The 20,415-nt window shown below is 43.7% G+C and overlaps 1 protein-coding gene and 1 long non-coding RNA gene across 3 annotated transcripts in view; one reads left to right on the plus strand and one right to left on the minus strand.

The window, feature by feature from the left end:
* Window positions 1-20,415, minus strand: part of PPM1L (protein phosphatase, Mg2+/Mn2+ dependent 1L) — a 224,409-nt gene that overhangs the window by 125,505 nt on the left and 78,489 nt on the right. The gene's annotated exons all lie outside the window — the stretch shown is intronic.
* Window positions 14,407-15,455, plus strand: LOC117366650. 2 transcript variants are annotated; one of them, XR_004540628.1, is made up of 3 exons: window positions 14,407-14,693; window positions 14,946-15,036; window positions 15,131-15,455. It is a non-coding gene; the product is annotated as an uncharacterized LOC117366650 (long non-coding RNA). The 2 variants fall into 2 exon arrangements; XR_004540629.1 differs by having other exon boundaries at window positions 14,407-14,666.

Consider the following 20,415-nt stretch of genomic DNA (forward strand, 5'->3'; position numbering starts at 1 on the left):
ATTCGAGAGCCAGTCCCTGTTTGGTAGAGCTTACAATTTGTAGGGCCACAGACAAAGAGGCCAGATCCTGGTATGAATGCACATGGAGACTACAGCAGGCTTCGCTCCTGGCCCATGACTGGGAATCCTTTTCATCCACAGCACTCCCAGCTACAGACACCAAAGTACATCCAGCTCCCCTGCATGGAATTGGGCCATTTGGTTAGCCCTTTCATATTTTGTCCTCTTCTAATATGTCACGATATAGCATAATATAACATATTTAGAACAAAAACTTAGGGCCTGTTTTACAAAGCCGCGCTAGCAGCTACTGCATGGTAATGGCCCCAAAGCCCATAGAGTTTTAAAGGGCTTCGGGGCTTTTGCCGCACGGCTTTGTAAAACAGACTGTTAATTTAAAATTTTTTTTTAAAAACCCCCAATAAAAAATGTGTGCTACCTTCTCCAAAAGGAAATGCTTTTCTCTAGTACTTTCCAGAGGTAATTTCAAACACAGTGTATCTCGGCAGTCAAAATACACAGGCAGATATGTTGTGATTGTTGTATAAAAGCCACCCACAAATGTGTTGCTACAAATAACTTCCTGTTACAGAGAAATTTAAAAAAAATCCACACACTATACTTTCACTTCTTACCATTAATTGGACCATCAGAAGATCTGTCATATAACATATAAGCACAGTGGTGTGGTAAAGGGGGCGGGGCACCAGCTCCCCTCCTCCTCCCACTCCTCCCCATGCGCACGCCCCCTTCCTGTCCCCCAAACCTCTACTTGTTCACCGCCGCAAGCAGCAACTTTAAAATTCTCCTTGTGACTGCGTCGTCTCTCCCGCTGATGTCACTTCCGGGTGCCACGCATTGGAAGTGGCATCAGCGGGAGAGATGACGGGGTCGTGAGGAGCACGTTGAAGTTATTGTTGTTCGCGGCGGTGAACAGCCAGAGATACAGGGAAGGAGGCGTGCATGCAGAAGGGGGGAGCGGGGAAGGAACGGTAGGGGGGGCACTGTCACCCCAGGTGCCTCTCACCCGGAACGGAAGGTGGGGGGGCAGAGACGAGGGTGGGGGAGGGGTACTGTCACCCCAGGTGCCTCTCACCCGGAGCGGAAGGTGGGGGGCAGAGACGAGGGTGGGGGAGGGGAACTGTCACCCCAGGTGCCTCTTACCCTTGCTACTCCACTGTACAAGCACATCCTTTTTTTTTTTTTAAATTTTATTATTTTATAAACTACAACAGTGTAGTACATTTGATTGAATACAGAAAAATATTACAGAGATTACACCATTTTATACAATTACAGCGTTCCCACGGTTGTTCGCAGTCGGTGGTTCACGGTCCCGGTCATTCACGGTATTTTCGGACCGTGAACCACCGACAAGGAGAGGGTAGCTGGAGCTCTGCGAGTGCAAGAAATCACTTGCGGTTCACTCCAACCGCCTCTTCCTGCACGAAGTCGGGCTTTATCCAATCAGGAGCTGCTTTGACACGCAGCTCCTGATTGGATAAGGCCCAACTTCATGCAGGAAGAGGCGGTCGGAGCGAACCGTGAGTGATTTCCTGCACTCGCGGCACTCCGGCTGCCCTCTCCCGCTGCCCTCTTCAGGCTCCCCTATGAAAAACCGTATTCGCAGTTTTTCGAGATTCGCGGGGGTTCCTGGAACGGAACCCCCGCAAATCTCAGGGAGCACTGTAGTATATAGAATCATAACTTTACCCACCCATCCTTCTATCAATTATTAATAATACAAGAGAACTTTATTTATTACATTGATATGAAAAATTAATATCAATTTCTCAATTTCTCCCTCCCCACCTCCCCGGATGTGTAAGGAAAAACTTAGAGAAAAATACAGAAACCATTAATGTGAAGCAGCAAATAAAGCCAATGGACTCCATACTTTGTTAAATGAAACACTGGACCCGTAACATTCTGCATTCATTCTCTCATATATATATGTATTTACATACATTTGTCCACCAAAATGTGTAGTTTAATCTATCATGGCTTTTCCAATTTTTTGTGATCAATTGAACAGCTATTCCAGTCAAAACCAGGAAAAGGCGGCTTTTACATTTATCAAGGGGAGGTTTATCGTGTAACATAATACCACAAATTATGGCTTCATATGTTAAGGGAATGTCCACTGTACAAGCACATCCAATCACACATTCAGTGCTTTCACCTTGTTCCTCATAAGTCCATTTTGTAGTTTTTATAATTTTAAGATAAGTGTGTGCTTTCATATATTCGTCAAGTCTGAAGTTTGAATATTTTCAGAAGAGTGTAAAAGAATAAAGAAGATAAAATGTGTAAACTGATGGTCCAATTAATGCTAAGTCGTAAGGGCACGAGGAAAGGCTCAAGAGGTTATGGCTCTTCAGCTTGGAAAAGTGAAGGCAGAGGGGGAATATGATTGAGGTCGACAAAATCCTGAGTGGTGTAGAACAGCTAAACGTGAATCTGTTTTTTACTCTTTCAAAAAGTACAAAGACTTGTAGTACAGTGTTCCCCCGCGAATTGCGGACTCGCTCATTCACGGTCTGCTCCGACCGCCTCTTCCTGTAGAAAAGTTGGGCTACACCAATTGGGAGTTGCGTGTTGTGACAGGGAGAGGCCTGTCATGCTGGAAGAAACCCTGCAGTGCTCTAAAAACTATCCCTAAACCCGTTCCTAGAAGCAGGCAGGTTAAGGAAACTGCCCTGCCCAGTGAAAAGCAACCCAAAAGTGGCCCAATTATACTTGCCTAGTTCTAGTGTAGGGAATGCTAAAATCAAAGAACTACAGATACCAGCATGCACCAGGAAGGGGATAGCAAAACCCACAAAGGGATTAGCTCCTGCAATCAGGTCTGCTGGGGGCAGGGTTAATGAGCAGGGAAGCTATCCAGGCTCATTAGCAAAACACCAGAGAACCACAGGTGTTTGAAAAGGCAATCACCCCAAGCTAGAGAAAAGGGTGTGGTCCCTAGGCCAATGGGGCAGCCACAAACTTACAGCATTGCTGAATCCTTGGAAAGAGGTAGACCTATGCAAGCCCAGATTCAGAAGGGAGAGACCAGCACTTCCCAAAGCAAGCAGGTAGAAAACCTAAAAACTAAAGCCTCTAATCATGCTTCTGAAGGTACTAAATATGATGAGGAAATGCCAGAAGAAATGTTAGAGGATACTGAAATGGGGCCTGAGGAATTAGGCATGCATGCTTGAAGGTATGATCACAGAGTAATGTTTGTGGAAGTAGAAAGCTGTGTCTGATAATGTGGTGTTGCCTCATAAAACAAAGTACCAGAACAATTAAGGATTACTGCTTCTGATTTAACTAAATGTAACAGAAAAGATAAGAAGCCCATGCTTAGGGTGAGAGGGCTAATGACACCCTGCTCCAGAGTCAAGCGGTTTAAAGTTGCCATATTTTTCCTTGAACTGTAAAGTGAATAAGCATGGTGGGCTAACAGGCTGTTTAGCCACCAATTGAGAGGTATTTTTGTTTGTATGTTTAAATGGCACTACAGTATAAAGCCAGAAAATAAAGTCATCTTAAAATTCACAGTAAACACCTGTACTGGACCTTTTTATTTTGATGAAGACACCCCTCTACCCTCCATGCCTCATTCAACCGCTTGGCTGAGGCTTGGATAACCCAGGTCAGGGCTCTGGCTACTCCAGTCCAGGTCTTACCCGGTCACAGTGTCAAAGCAGCTCCTGATTGGTGTAGCCTGACTTTACTACAGGAAGAGGCGGTCGGAGCAGACTGCGAGTGATTTTCTTCACCCGCCAGCGCTCCAGCTGCCTTCTCCTGCCTCCCCTATGGTTTTTCAAAATTTGAGGGGGTTCAGGGAATGGAACCCCTGCAAATTTCAGGGGAATACTTTGTATTGCTTTTCTTAGGGAATGCAATGGGGAAATTAGAACTGCAAGTCTCTGCATGCAAACTCAGGCCTGGACCAACCCTGTCCTACAAATCCAGATCCAGTTAGCAGACTTATGCCTGAGAAATCACAATTTAAAAATGCCTAGGCACCTGGATTCTCCATTAACACAGCTTATGAAATACATTAGTTTCTCCACTTTATCCAGTCGCGTCGTGAGGGAGGAGGGTGTGGCCCCCCCTTCTCCTCTTCTTGCCACATATGCGCACCCCTTACCTTCCCCGAACCTTTTTTACTTTCCCCGGCGCGAGGTTGCTGCCCACTCGGCATCGGCGCTCTCTCTGATGTCACTTCTGGGACCTGCACCTAGGAAGTGACGCCAAAGGGTGAGCTGACTCCGACGTGGGCATGCTGCTCACGTCGGAGAAGTTAAAAGGTAATGGGGTAAGGGAAGGGGGCGCACGGCAGGGACGGCGGGAGAGGGGCGTTCACCCTTACGATGCCACTGACTTCATCTATTGGTACCAGTAACGGAGCTCTAATTCTTGTAGGAACATTAACATAAATGCACAGGTTTATAGAAAGATAAATTTTACCCATGTGGAACAGGTGAGTGGGTGATATTTACATTCTCTTGCTAAGGTGGTTGCCGGGGTGAAACGGGAACACTGTGTTGTCTTCCAAGCGACAGCTGCCTGGTGCAATCTGTGCACCGAACTCTCTGACTGTAGCCCTGTCATGTTTTAATAGGTAAAAGGAGAAAAATCTCCCTAGACCCTCAAAAAACGGGGTGAGGGGAAGAGACAGCTTGAACCACAAGCCTCAACTAAAATTATAATTGAACGGGAAGCCCTCAGCCACACAGCTTGCAGTGGGGACAAGCCCCTAATGCACCAGCTGTCACTAATATACACCCAAAAGGGTGTTATCTGTGAAAATCCCTGGGCTGACCCGTGTGAGTTAAAAAATATAACTAGTGCACAAACAAGGGTGCTAATAGTGAGTGAATAAACATCACAATGTACAAAAAATGGTAAGAACTGTCTCTGCCTCTCATCCGAGGGTGCAGGTCCAGGAGCGACCAAAAACAGCTAAGCAGGCACAGGCAATGTACTTAGCTCTCCATAACTGTGAACAAATAGCCAGCAGAACTGAAACTCTTCCAACAGGGCTCCGTTTCAAGGGTAAACCCCCCCCCCCTTCCTCAGGAACCAGCTGTGCTGAGACAAATAATTCTCGAATACCCGCTAAGGTGGAAGCAAAGTTGAAAATGGCGCTGAACCGAGCGGAACGTCTCCGCTACTTTAAACTGCAGGGCGTGTGACATCACACGCAATTCAATCCAAAAGGGGATTTTTCTCCTTTTGCATTATCTATATTCTCCCTTGGTTTTGGGTTTTTTCACGATGTTTAACAGGTAGACTTCGCAGAAAGATTCATATAGATGAGATCTACAAAGTGATAGACTCTCCAAAATAGCAGAAACTAGCCTTGTAAGGCTAAAACCCTTCCTTCCCTTAATGTGCATCCCTTGAATGTTTTTTTTTTTGCTTTTAAAAATTGTAGTTCTCTCCCTTTTTCCTTGTAAGTTAGTATTAACATAAATATTGTCTACATGTCTTCTTTGTATATCATTTATTTTAATGTAAATTGCTTAGAAATTATATAAGCGTTTTATCAGATTTTTAATAAAACTTGGAAATGTGCATGGCCAAGTGCACTGCACCAGATAATTCTTGTTTCCCTAACTTGACAAAGGACCAATAGACTCTATTAAAGCAGGAAGGTGAAGGAGAAATACCGTTACCTCTAGCCAACTGGCTTAAGACAGCGTAGCTGGTTTTAAGAAAGGTTTGGTCAATTTCCTGGAGGAAAAGTCCATAGTCTGTTATTGAGAAAGACATGGGGGAAGCCAGTGCTTGCCCTGGATTGGTAGAATGGAATGTTGCTAGTCTTTGGGGTTCTAGAATCTTGCTGTTATTTAGGATTCTGAATGGAATGTTGCTACTCCTTGGGGTTTGGCCAGGTACTAGTGACCTGAGAACGGGCTACTGGACTTGATGGACCAGTGGTCTGACCCAGAAAAGGCTATTCTTATGTTCCTATGACAATTTCATGCCCAAAGCACAACTGTATTTTCAAAACTCTCCTGAAAAACTTTCTATTTTCTGACGCTTTTGACTGTTCCCTCCCCAGCCCCCTCTCTAGGTCTCCTCACTTCTTCTATATGGGACACGCACGGGGGATTGATCTGCTAAGACAAACATGTTCCTGATTTTCCTACCTTCTCTAATAATGAAATATGTAGATCCCACTTCTATTCTTTCTCTTCTCAAAATGATTACAGTGTTCCCCCAGTCATTTGTGGTCCCGGTCATTCACGGTATTTTCTGACCCTGAACCGCTGACAATGAGAGGGCAGCGGGAGAGGCAGAAGAGAGCAGCCGGCGAGTGCAGGAAATCACTTGCTGTATGCTCTGACACGCAGCTCCTCATTGGTAAGGCCCGACTTAGTGCAGGAAGAGGCGGTCGGAGCATACAGCAAGTGATTGCCTTCACTCGCCGGCACTTCGGCTGCTCTCTCCTGCCTCTCCCGCTGCCCTCTCCAGTCTCCCCCATGAAAAACCGTATTTGCAGTTTTTCAAGATTCGCGGGGGTTCTTGGAACGGAACCCCCGTGAATATTGGAGGAGTACTATACATACTTTCTCTTGCAATTACCTTACTATAATAACAGAATTGTAAACCACATTGATGTTTCTTACTTAATGTGGTATATAAAAAAATATAACATACTTGGAAGCTCGGAAACTTGGTGTGCCGTTTTTATAGAATTAGGCCCTGGGTAATGAATTGTTAACCATCAATAACTAGATGCTATCAACCAATTAGTGATGTGAAATGATACCAGTTAGGATTTGTTTGTATCTGGCTGAATGATATTCTATAATACTGGGCACCTAAATCCTATAGCATGCAACCGAAAAGGGGACATGGCCATGGGAAGGGCATGAGTGGGTCAGGGGCATTCCAAAAAGTTGGGCTCAGTGTTAAAGATCTGCTCTTACAGCTGCCTCCTGTGAACCTTCACTCCGATCATGGTCCTGTTGCTGCTGCAGGAGAGAAGGAGCTAAAATCCGACCACTGAACTGGTAAGGACAATTCTTTTTAAAAACGAATCGAGTTCAGCCAGAGTGAAATTCGAATTGGGCAACTCTAGTATACATATGCTAAACTAAAACTTAATTTTATAGACCGGGCCTTCAACCAAAAAGGTGCTCGACTCCGTTTACATTAATGTAAATAGAGTACGTAAATATAGAAGAAGAATGGCTTAGTTTCCAAAGTGTTTAGTAAAGTTTTCAGAGCTTTCCGAAATAAAACGAAGTGGCCTAGACTTCTCAGTGAAAGCGGTAACTCATTCCAGGGTTCATAGTCTAAAGCGCGCGAGGACAAAGGCGCGCCGACAACCGAGCACAGACAACTGAGCGAAGGACTTAATCGCACCGAAGAAAAAACGTATTTTAAAGGGCTCCGGGGGGGGTGAAGGTGGGGAACCCCCCCACTTTACTTAATAGAGATCGTGTTGGCATTTGGGGGGTTGTAAGCCCCCTCATTATACTGGAAACAACTTTTTCCCTGTTTTTTAGGGAAAAAGTTAAGTTTTCAGTATAATGTGGGGGGTTACACCCCTCACACTCCCCCAACATGGCAGCACGATCCCTATTAAGTAGAGTGGGGGTTCCCCCCGCCCCCCATCAGAGCCCTTTAAAATACGGTTTTTCTTCAGCACGATTAAGCCCTGCACTCAGTTGTCCGTGCTCGGTTGTCGGCGCGCCTTTGTCCTCGCGTGCTTTTGACCCGTCACCCATTCCAGAGCTCAGTTAGTTTGAAAATGAAAGAGCGGCTTAATCTCTTGAAAGTTCTGATTTTTACCCCTAAGGGAAGGAAATGTTAAGTTTTAATTTATTTGAACTCCCAGTGAGATGAGATCTGTGTACATTCCAATCTAAAGCTCAGAACAGAGCTCGTGCCCATTGCGACTAATAAGATCCATCGCTAAATTTTTGGAACCTAAATCTCGTAACATTCTCATACATTCTTTAGTTATAACAAAGATCGATTATTGTAATTCTCTATTAATTAATATCACTCAAAAAGAAAAATGACGTCTTCAAATTATCCAAAATACCGCTATTAAATTGATTTACAATGCAAAGAAATTTGACCACGTTACTCCTTTATTAATCGATGCCCATTGGCTTCCTATAAGCCATCGTATTTTATACAAGGTTTTACTGCTTATATTCAAAACTTTAATTTACAATGAACCTCAGTTTATAGCAAGAATGTTAATTCCGTATAATCCCTCTCGCTCTTTAAGATCATCTTCCCAAAATTTATTAGTCATACCCTCTTTGAAAACAATAGGAACAAGAAGAGCAGATATATTCTCTGTCATGGGTCCACAATGGTGGAATTCTCTTCCTCAATTTATTGCAATTGAAAGAGATTTACATTCTTTTAAAAAATCTTTGAAAACACACCTTTTTAAAGATGCTTTTAATTCTTAATTTTTTAATTTGTCTTAGCATTTTAATTTTTAATCCAACCCTTTCCCTTATGTTTTTTTCCCTTTTTGTTTTCCTAACTAAGACAAATGTAATCTTTTCCCTTTCTTTCCCTCCGCCTCAAGTTTGTCCTGTCCTAATCTAATGTTATTGAGTTTTAATATTGTATATCTACATTTTATGTTTTATATTGTACATCGCTTTATAAACAGATTCAGCGATAAATCAAATGTTAATGAACCTTGTAAGGTGCTGAGAGCAGAGCCCATGCGTTGGTCTGTACCTGAGCGTTGGGCAGCAATGATCGTTTCCAAGACTGAAAGTACACCAGTGAAACATTGGGCTAAGATGAAGTAATGTGAAAAAAAAAACAAACAACAACAAAAAAACACAACCATTCTTTGAGCTGGATATTAAACCAATATCCACTCAGTGAACTCCTATTTTTAGCTATCTTCGTGTGTTTCTTGGATTCATTCTGAAGAGATGGAGGGAGAACAAGGGAATACTGTGTCTATCTGAAATGAGCTATGAAAAGAATGTCCTTCTCAGCTGTTTCCCCCCCCATCCTTTCCTGCCACAAATTAGGTTACAAAGCTAGATTCAAGTCTACAATGAGCGTGTCTTCTAAAGGTTTGCCAACCGCTTGTACTGTGTTGGCTGGATTCTGTAAATTTAAGGCCCCATTTATCAAGCAGCGGTAGAGCGTTTTACTGTGGGCCGGCGAGGTAAACGCTCCGATGCTCAGGAACTGAAAGGAGCGCAACGCTCTACTGCTGCTTGATAAAAGGGGCCCCTTAATGATCCTGTTTCTCATTCACTAGCCAAAAAAACCCAACCCTTTCCAAAAAACTTTTTATTTTCAAAATCAAATGAAACATTCTCAAATATTATGTGTAATACATCAAACTGTGGAAAACTTATCTAATATAGCAGTCCCCTCTAAGTGGGGTGTTTTATGAGTGTACAGCTTTCATAGGGCAGAAGAAACCTATTATTCCTGCATGATTTATCAGTCGCTGAATACTGAGTAGGATTCATTTATCCTTTCAGGAAGTGAAAAGGAACCTAATGATCCATCTTTTCGCAAGGATAAGGGAGACTGACACATCTGTATTAAATAGGTGTAACTGAAACATGAAGTAGCTTAAAAGTAAGATTACTAAATTTTCTGTTTGGAAAATCCAGGTCAGCTCGGTTCTACTCATCACCGCCCCATTATGCCCCAACCCCCTGCTGCCTGCTCTCGTCAGGAAGGAGCGGATGCGATGGCAATTATGTCACGCGTGTGATGTCATTGCCTGGCATCCGCACATGTGCGGATATTCTCCTGCCCTGCAGCGACTTGTTCCAAGCTTTTCAAAACCCGGACAAAGGGCCGGGTTTTGAAAAGCCGTCCGGGGAAATCTGGCAACTCGTAATCAAAACTTAAAACATGCCTAAAAACCCACCCAAGCCGGCACTTGGACGAACTAAAAGACAGGCCATCCCAAGTGCCAATAATCAAACTGAATTTCTGGATGTATTCAGGGATGTTTTAGGCCTCTGAATGCCACTGTGCACCCAGAGCTAAAAGGGGCATATCTGGAGGAGTGGTTAGGGCTGTGTTTCGGCGGGATGTGGGTCAACATAGACTTAGTCATCCTGTAGGGATAATCGAGACTTCTGGATGAAACTTTATATGCTGTGACTTAGATGATGTATAAGTGACCAGATCATCACTGCAGAGACACTAAGCAAACCGATTGTGTACCGTTCGGTGTGCGAGCTCTTTGCGACCCGATTTCTCTCCGACCCGATTCACTAACCTGTGTACTGATCCGATCCGTGCATGCAAATGAGGGGAAACGGCATACAAAGCAGGAAGGACGCGATTCACTAAACTTTCTTCTGACACACCGACTGGCTGGCTGATCAAAAAACAAGCGATTGGTGAGAACCAGTTACTTATGCTAAAACCCTGCTCTCTGCCCCGATCTCCTGTTCTGGTCACCCTCCTCTCTCCTGCTCTCTGCCGCCCTTCCCCGCAGTGTGAGCCCCTGGTTTTAACCCGCAGGTTTAAAGCGGGTTCCTGCCATTAGCTGCAAGCCCAATTCCCGCAAGCCCAGTTTTGCTCTAAAAAAAAAAAAGTATTTAAAACAGAGGAAATCAAGGAAGTAAAAAAAGTTCCAGCGGAGAACATGTGCAGACCATCTATAGGCAAAGAAGATGGTCTGAGCATGCGTTGGGATCGCTCAGTAGCGATCCATACGGCCGAATGGGGGTGTTCCTCTGATCACCCCCATTTGAATATTAGCCTGTAGTGAATTGGTCGGCCTGCCATGGATTGGCCACGATCGGGCAGATTAATGAATCAGTCCCACAATAGAGACCCTGATGTACACAATAAAGATGGTAAGCGAGACCCACTGGAACAACTCCAAAATAACAAAAAGATCCCACTGTTCAAAGCATAATGTGTAGAAAAGGATCTCGGAAACCTGCTTAGTGACAGGGAATAAACCTCAGTCTGATAAGGTTCCACATTTCATTCATTAATCCTGAAAAACCTCTTCCTTCCTTTTTTTATTCTGTTTCTTTTATATTAATTATCATTTTTTCTTCCTTTTTAATATTAATTTTTATAAAATCTTCACTTAAAAGCTATATTCGTTTGAATTACTGTTCAATCTATCTTCAGATTTATTTGTTGCAGACAGCCACAGCCCGACGGGACCGTTTAGCCAGAATTGCTGCCTTTCTCAAAGGTTCACATAGGCTACTGCATGTTTATTCAGTCATTCGGCTTCACACTAAATAAACACGCTAAATAAATATCTAATATCTAAATAAAATCTTTTAGTGGTTCACGAACCGTGCAGCACTGTAAATTTTCCTTCAGTTTCACTTGTTCATCGTAAACATCTGTTCGAGAATACTTTTGCGTATCAGGGACCTAAAACCTGGAATAGTTTACCTTCTTGTCTGAGACAGCTAGAATCTTATCAGTTTAGGAAAGACTTAGAGCTCCTTTTACGAAGCTGCGTTGGCAGCTTTATGGCGCGCACATTTTTAGCCCCCATGCTAGCTGAAAAACTACCCCCTGCTCAAGAGGAGGTGGTAGCAGCTAGCGCGGCCAGCAAATTAGCGTGCGCTATTACGCAGGTTAAACCGCTAATGCAACTTTGTAAAAGGAGCCCTTAAAGACATCTCTTCTTTTTTAATTGTATTTTGAAATCTGATATGCAGTAATTGTAGATCCCTAGACTAGGGGTGGTTGTTAGGTGCCATCAACTTGCGCTCGAGTCCTAGCGACTTGACGAATTGAGGATCTAAAAAGGAATCGGTTTTGTGCTAGTCTGGAAAGGTCCCCCAGCGTCTCCCCCATGGTTGTTTTCAACGTATGGGCCATTTGATTGCAGATCACCCTCTTCACCTGGTTCCTTCGATCTTCCCAAACAAGATATCCTTCTCCAGTGATCTCTCTCTTCTGCTGATGTGACCAAAATAAGACCGTCGTAACTTCATCATTTGGGCTTTCAGTGACGTTGCCAGTTTGATCTCTTCCAGAATCAATTTGTTAGTTCTTCTGGTGGTTCACGGCACGCCTAAAATCCTTCTCCAGCAACAAGGATTCTACGCTAGTTCTTCTGGCGCTCCACGGCATGCCTAAAATCCTTCTCCAGCAACATGGATTCTACGCTAGTTCTTCTGGTGGTTCACGGCATGCCTAAAATCCTTCTCCAGCAACAAGGATTCTATGCTAGTTCTTCTGGCAGACCACGGCACGCCTAAAATCCTTCTCCAGCAACATGGATTCTACGCTAGTTCTTCTGGTGGTTCACGGCACGCCTAAAATGCTTCTCCAGCAACAAGGATTGGTTCACGGCACGCCTAAAATCCTTCTATGCTAGTTCTTCTGGCGGTCCACGGCACGCCTAAAATCCTTCTCCAGCAACATGGATCGGTTCACGGCACGCCTAAAATCCTTCTCCAGCAACAAGGATTCTATGCTAGTTCTTCTGGCGGTCCATGGCACGCCTAAAATCCTTCTCCAGCAACAAGGATTCTACGCTAGTTCTTCTGGCGGTCCATGGCACGCCTAAAATCCTTCTCCAGCAACATGGATTGGTTCACGGCACGCCTAAAATCCTTCTCCAGCAAAATGGATTCTACGCTAGTTCTTCTGGTGGTTCACGGCACGCCTAAAATCCTTCTCCAGCAACAAGGATTCTATGCAGTTTATAATACCGCTAGGTGTGCCAAGGATTTTAGACTAAGGGTACAGGTATTGTAAACTGTGTAGAATCCATGTTGAACTTTGCGGGCTATATGGAATGGAATGACATTAGAAGGTACTGGCTTTCCAAAGAAGAAATGTTAAAATATTTGACTTGTATAAGTTCACATTCCATAGCTCTTAACAAGTGTGTGAGTTAGGTATTATATTTACAGCTGTTTTGTAGGAATAGGTCAGGTTATGTAGGGTAATTCAATATAAATACTGCAGTTGCAAAGTTTTGAAATCCTTGCTGCATTACCCTTAAACATACCAGAAGCCCACAACTCCCACAGATAAATTTAATTTATATTAATGAAGAATGAAATGTGCCTCAAGCGTCTCATAACATTTCTCTTGTTCCAGTTTTAATGACTTAACCACACGAAAAGGATTTAGAACATATTAGGAGTTCAACTTAAAAACTTCTATGAAATCGCTTTTTAATTGTAAAGTATTAACCACACAACTCCTCCAATTTCTCAAGAGAATACTGGGCTGTAAACTAGACAGCTCATATCTCAGAGATAATACACAGGAATCCCTTATGTGGGGCTTCTCAAACCTGTGAGAGGGGCTCCCAGCCAGTCAGGATTCTAAGATATGAATATGTGCAAAGTACATTAGAAACATAGAAACATGATGGCAGATAAAGGCCAAATGACTCATCCAGTCTGCCCATCCACAGCATCCACTATCTCCGCCTCTCCCTATTGGCTACTGCTCTTTATATCTGCATTGTGATGTCATAGAACTTTATGGTTAAAGAAACATTGTATCATGATGGCAGATGGAAGGCCATATGGCCCATCCAGTCTACCCATCCGGAGTAACCATTATATCTTCCTCTCTCTAAGAGATCCCACGTGCCTACCCCATGCTTTCTTGAATTCAGACACAGTTTCCTTCTCCACCACTTAACTTCATCCTACGCCCTCTCGTTCCAGAGTGTCCTTTCAAATGTAAGAGACTCGACTCATGTGGCATTTACGCCACGTAGGTATTTAAAACATCTCTATCATATTTACCAAAAAAAAAAAACCCAGTTTGGATGCTGTATCGGTACCGGGCCCAAGACTTTGGAACTCAATGAAAGGAACACTAAGATTAGGTGGCGACTTCAAATCCTTTCAACAATTGGTAAAGACCAGTCTATTTGTGAGAGCTTTTTTTACTTGATCGCTCTGAAACCAGTATGGAAAACAGGGCAATTAGGGACTTAGGCTCCTTTCTAAGGAAGTCTCTGATTGGCTCAGATGCCTCAGAACATCTGTCCCATTAAAAAAAAAAAAAAGCAGAAGCCCTGACAGCAGTGACAGGAGGCTGCTTCCCCTGTCATTATTATTAGGACTCTGCATTGTGTCAATCGCTCACTGGGGGAGTTTACATTGTGACCAACCCAGCACCAATGCTGGCTTACTCCCAAGAAAAGGCAGCATTAGGAACTTACAGTCCCTTACCAAAAGAGCTGACCAGGTCAGTAGCCATAGTCAGGAGTTAGCTGGCTACTCCCCAGGCTGTGAAGCTGAGCAAGTCAGAGACTGGTTACCTAGCCACACAAAGGAGACCTCGGGAAAGGTTTATTGCTGAGCCAAGAAGGTTTACTGTTTTTAAGGAGAAGCCTATTTTGAGACAGTCCCTTTAAAAAGCAGTATGGAGGAAGCCAGCGGCTCCTCAGCTTAGAGAATCAATTCCCCTCCTCCACTCCAGGTGCAGTGGGCGTGGCTCTTCCAAGAAAAAATGCAGGGCTTGGAACAACTAGAGGAGGAGCTGGGGAGGAGCAAGAGAAGCAGGTAAAACAGCCTCAGGAGCAGTGCTGGAGGCAGCAGAAGGAGCTGGTGGAAAGGACCAAGGGAGCAAAGCCATGGTTGGGCCAAGAGGTAAACATGCTTGAGGAGAGAATGGCTTCACCCCAAACCTCCAGAGAACCACCAGATTGGGAAGCTATGGATACCACCTGTGGGCCAGAGGAGGTCAGTTACCTTCCTGAAGTTATGGAGGTGGGTTCATGAAAGGTTAAACCTTCAAACTGTTTTGAATTGGGAGGTTTTTCTCCTTTGCCTGTTTGGTATAAACTGGGGCTGGGAAATCGAAGCTTCTATAGGAGGAAGCAGGAAGCTGACTTGGGGGAATTTGTCTCTTTTCCCCTATCAGTGTTTTGGAGGAGGGTTTTGGGTTTTTGTTTTTGTTTTCTTTTTCTGAATTTCTTTTTGGCTGTGAAGTTTGTTTTTGTTTTTTTTTCTACTGCTCAGTTTGGCAGTAATTGCAGCCTGGTGTGGACTATTGGGAGTGTGTACCTGGGGAGAAGGCTCAAGAACCCTAGAAGTCAGACCAAGAGGATTGGTATTTATTTTTGAGGGTTGTGGGTTTTTTTTGGTTTTTTTTTGTTTTTTTTTAAATAAATGCTAATTTGTGAATTTCTTCTCCTTTGTGCAAGCCAGACCACACTTACCACTTCAACCAGGAGGAAAAGGAACAACCTTCCTTTCTTTGAAGTACTTACCAGCATAAAGCCATTACAGGACCTGATTAAACCTGTGAGACCACCAGCAGCACAAGCCAATGCAAACAGCTACAACTCAGTGGTGCAGTTTATGGTGTATCATCTTTCTGTTTGGCATTGCATGTTTTTCTGTAAACTGTTCTTTTTGAGTTTCATGAAAACTGTGATGTGGATTACCTTTGTGATTTACAATTGACAGCCTGACTATTTTGCTTTAAGCCCCGTGAAAGGGCTAAATAAAGACTACTTTTTCTTTTCACTACTTGTTTGGTGTGGTGGTGATTTTGGTCTAGTACAGCCAGCCTACCAGGTGGCCCGAGGCAAGTGCTCAGGTCAGAGTTTACTCCTAAGGGTTACCCTAGTTCCAGGGGAACACGCCAGGGATCCGAATCTAGTCCCCACCAGCGCCATCTGCTGTCCTGACTAGAGGCTTGGTGGGCGACAACATGCAAATGATTAGCACCTCCGTGCAAATCATTTGCATGCAAACTTAATAGCGAATCAGTCGCTGTTGGAAAATTGGCCAGAGAATCGGCCAACAGCGATTCATTCACTACTGTTAAGTGACTCTGGGGCTAAGAAGGGTGCAAGGACTTGGCCCTCTCCCCAAAAACAGCACTCAGGAGGCGATCTGCTACCTTGTTGCAATACCATATAAATCAAGAAGATCTTAAATTTCATCCTGGCATCCAAGGAAGCTGTATCAACTGAGGGAGTGACATGTTCTGTACCATCTGTAATAGCTGGAGTGTAGACCGCGAAAAGCCTAAGTATACCGAATTACAATAATCAAGTTTGGTTATAACTAGGTTTTGGGGGTTTTTGTGACACTGTCTGAATCTTCAGCAGCTACCACTGCTTTCAACCTATGCAGGACACACAGTTTATAATAACAATCCACCACCACTTTCTTTATCTCTCTCTCGCTACGCCACTGGCATTTTCCTCCCATTACCATCAGCTCAGTTTTTGACATATTCCGCACTAACTTATAGGCAATCTCTGTCAACACTTCATTAAAGATGCTCAATAGTTTCCAATATTATTTTTTTTTAAATGGGGGGGAAAAACAATGGTATAGCATCAGCATAAAACCAGTAGTACACTTATTTCTTTCACTATTTTGCACAGTCGAAGCACATAAATGGTAAAGAGCATAGCCAACAAAGCAGAATCCTGTGGAACGCCCATCTTCACTTCTAAAGGAGCAGCAAAATTCATTTCCTGCATAATCTCTTGGCATTTCTTAACCAAATATGATCCAAATCAGTGTTCTTCAACCTTTTTACACCTATGGACCGGTGGAAATAAAATAATAATTTTGTGGATCTGCATCGGGATCTGCGGACTGGCGGTTGAAGAACACTGATATAATCTTATTAACAGCACATAATGGTTAACCACAAAATTAAACTACACAAAGCACACTGTATGCTTCTCAACATTCATTCCTACCAGAACACGGATAACCCCTACGCAAATATGGGACCAAAAGCTAAAAGTACTAATATACACAAACGAAACCCTAAGATTCAAGACTCTGTATGCTATTCAATCCCAGAAGAAAAACAAATACATTTCTTCTTGAACAGCAGATGAAAATTCTTAAAATTGACACAATTCAGTCACGAAATTGAAAATAAAATCATTCCCCCCTACCTTTGTTGTCTCTCTCCCCTCCATGCTCTGCCTCAATTAGGTGCCTCCCTTCGGCAGGTGTCTTGCCTTCTGGCCGGCTCCTGCCTGGCTGTTTTATGCGGCTCGTGGTGCGATTCATACGATGTTTCTATTGCTGCCCCCGGTGTTATCTTCTGGCCGGCTCCCTTTTCCTCACCGCTGCAGTGTGCACAAAGCCACATGCTGTGGTGCGTCCCGCGCTTCATCCAAAAGCCTCATCTCTGACGTTGCGAAATCAGAGAGAAGGCTTCCGGTTCAGGAGCAGGATGCTCATAGGCGCTGCCACCAGCGGCTTTGTGCACTGTGGCAGTGAGGAAGAGGGAGCCGGCCAGAAGATACCCAGCTTCTCGGGTGTACCGGCAGTTGAAGAACCCTGATCTAAACCACCTAAGAACTGCCCTTGAATACCACACAACTGCAATTTCGGCATCAAAGTCTCTTGATCAATGGCACTGAACAGTGGCCTAGCGAGGATGAGGTGCACTCCTACCCCGCCCTCTTCTCTGCCTCCCCACCCCCATCTGCTCTTTCCTTACCCCCTCCTGAGACATGCACGCCCCTTCCCTTACCCTCCCCTGTACCTCTTCAATGTTCCTGGAGCGAGCAGCAAGCCAAACCTGCTGCTCCACCTCCCTGGGCGCCTTCTACCCTTGCTACGCCACTGTACCCACAGGAATAGGGTGGAGTCCTGACCCAGAATTGCCTCCACAGAAGTGGTTGCTGACTTTCCAGTGACTGCCACAATCCTTTTGAAAATTAACTTGCCAGCATATGCAAATTTACCACAAACATAAGAGGGTCATTTCATAAATAATACACACTTTTTTTTTAATTTACATGTTATTTTTTATCAAGTATTTCTTTACAAGCCTTCAATATAGTCTCCCTGCTTTGCAATGACCAAGTCCCAACATCCGGGAAGCTTCATTATTCCATCCAAGACAACGTTTTAGTTCAGTTGCTGAATAGCTCGGGTACCACTGTAAGAAAGCTCTTCCAGAGATGCAAAACGATGTCCATGCATAGGATGTTTCAACTTTGGAAAAGGTCAAAGTCTGGTAGACTCATGTCTGGACTATAGGAAGCATGAGGTAACGCCTCCCAGCCGTATTTGCGCAGTTTTTCAATGACGAGTGAAGAGTTCCAACTTCCCCATGACCAAAAAAATTTTGATGAGCTCAATCAAAAGTCAAACAAATGATGATTTTTGCTTATGATCATGAAAGCATCATCATCACAGACAAAGTTCCATATGGAAGAAGTGTATTATCATGATTATCGTATATCTGAAAAGCTGACTGGCTTTGCTCTAGATGGTTTTGGGAAGAGCTGATCAATTCCTTTTATGAGATCTCGCAGCAACAATTGTAAGGTAATTAATTTTTTTTTCTTATAAACCTTACAAATCATCTTCTTTCCAAAAAGGGAACCCAAAGTGGTCTACAATCTGAAAATAATAAGATATATCTATAGACTATAATAAAACAAACAGTAAATAAGAGGTAAACATCTCTAAAACAACCAACCACATCCCTCGTTGAATCTGACCCTTTTAGAAAAAAAGGAGAAAAACACAGAAAGTAAAAAAAGGTTAATGAACTTAAGTAAGAACTTAAGGGTTAAATTTATAAGCCAGTAGTAAAAATGTCATAGTGAAAAGAGCCACTACAGCTATCCTCAAGATGATCTCGAAATGGTGCAGAAGAATGGCCAGTCCTTCATTAGCTTTGCCTACTATTGAAAGACACAGCTATTCATAAATAAATGGCGAGACTTGGAGCTTTCAGTCTATTCAAAGACTGACACCCAAAGGTTAATGGTGTTCAGATCAAACAAATGACTGTCTCTGGACTTCTTGTCTAGTGTATCCATTCTCTCAGCAGCTACCATATACTACTATTTTCTGGATCGTGTATGCGGCTCTCTCACTGTCAGATGCAAAGACAAGAAGAAAACGACAAACACTTCAGGTCTTCAGGTAAATGAATACACAGAAGCTACTTTTATTTTGCAGATAAAGGAACAGAGAAAAATAGTGGTAGGTAAGAACAAGAAAGCCATTTCCAATGAAATATGAAAGAATCTAGTGGCATAATGAGAGCGCATGACGCCTTCCCCGCTCCTTCCCGAATCCCCCCACCACGCACGCTCTCCCTTCCCCGTATCTTTTTTAATTTTCCAGCTGCAAGCAACCTCACAAATTTGCTGCCCGCATTGTGGATGTGACGTCGGAGAGAGTCAATACCGACGCGAGCAGCAAATTCATAATGAGAGAGGTACGAGGGAAGGGAAGAGGCGCACGCATATGGCAGAGGGGGTCAGAAAGGAGCGGGAGGGGGGGGGCAGAGAGGAGGACGGGTGATGGCGCCAAGACAGGATCACAAATTTCAAGACGCAATTAAAGGCATACTACTTCTCCTTGGCTTTCTGTTCTTAATTATCTAGGTCAGTGGTTCCCAACCCTGTCCTGGAGGAACACCAGTCCAATTGGGTTTTCAGGCTAGCCCTAATGAATATGCATGAAGCAAATTTGCATGCCTATCACTTCCATCATATGCAAATCTCTCTCATGCATATTCATTAGGGCTAGCCTGAAAACCTGATTGGCCTAGTGTTCCTCCAGGACAGGGTTGGGAATCACTGATCTAGGTAACCTTTCTCTAAAGTTCCAATTTTGGCTTTAGCTCAACTAGTGTGGGCAGAACAAACTTCTGTTTTCTCCCTTACCATATTGTTCATTCCTTCCCTTTCCCCAACCTTTTATGTTTTATTGTAAGCTACCAACTCCCTTGTAGGCCACCACAAATATAACTTGAACCACTACCATATTCTCCGACAACAAAGATGCACCCACCTGCTAAGAAAATTTATTTTACCTCCAGGTTATATCTACACTATAAACGTGGCAATTTAATCCACCCTATGTCTACTAAGGCCCTCTTTTACTAAGCTGCATTAACCAATTAGCACGCTCTAAACTTAGCGTGTACATTAGAGAATGACACGGTGACAAAATTCATCACCGTTCCTGTTCCCGCGGATAACCGTGGGAAACCATCTTCATATCATTCTTTAAGGAGAGAGGGAAGAATCAGAGTATGAATGGCCACAACCACTGACCCACAAGCTTTGCTTTGAAGAATGCTGGTGTAGAAGGACTGAGGTTGAAACAGACACTACAGAATGATAGTCTCTGGTATCCAGAGCAGATATTGTGATGTCATAATGCCTCATTCCACCAGTGCCAAAGAGCCAATCACATCAGTGATGTCACAATGGCTTCATTATCCTTGGCTCACATAAGAATCAGAGTATGAATGGCCACAACCAGTGACCCGCAAGCTTTGCTTTGAAGAATGCTGATGTAGAAGGACTGAGATTGAAACAGACACTACAGAATGACAGTCTCTGGTATCCAGAGCAGATATTGTGATGTCATAATGCCTCATTCCACCAGTTCCTAAGAGCCAATCACATCAGTGATGTCACAATGGCTTCATTATCCTTGGCTCACATAAGAATCAGAGTATGAATGGCCACAA

This window comes from Geotrypetes seraphini, chromosome 9 (assembly GCF_902459505.1).
Source record: "Geotrypetes seraphini chromosome 9, aGeoSer1.1, whole genome shotgun sequence".
Lineage (NCBI taxonomy): Eukaryota > Metazoa > Chordata > Amphibia > Gymnophiona > Dermophiidae > Geotrypetes > Geotrypetes seraphini.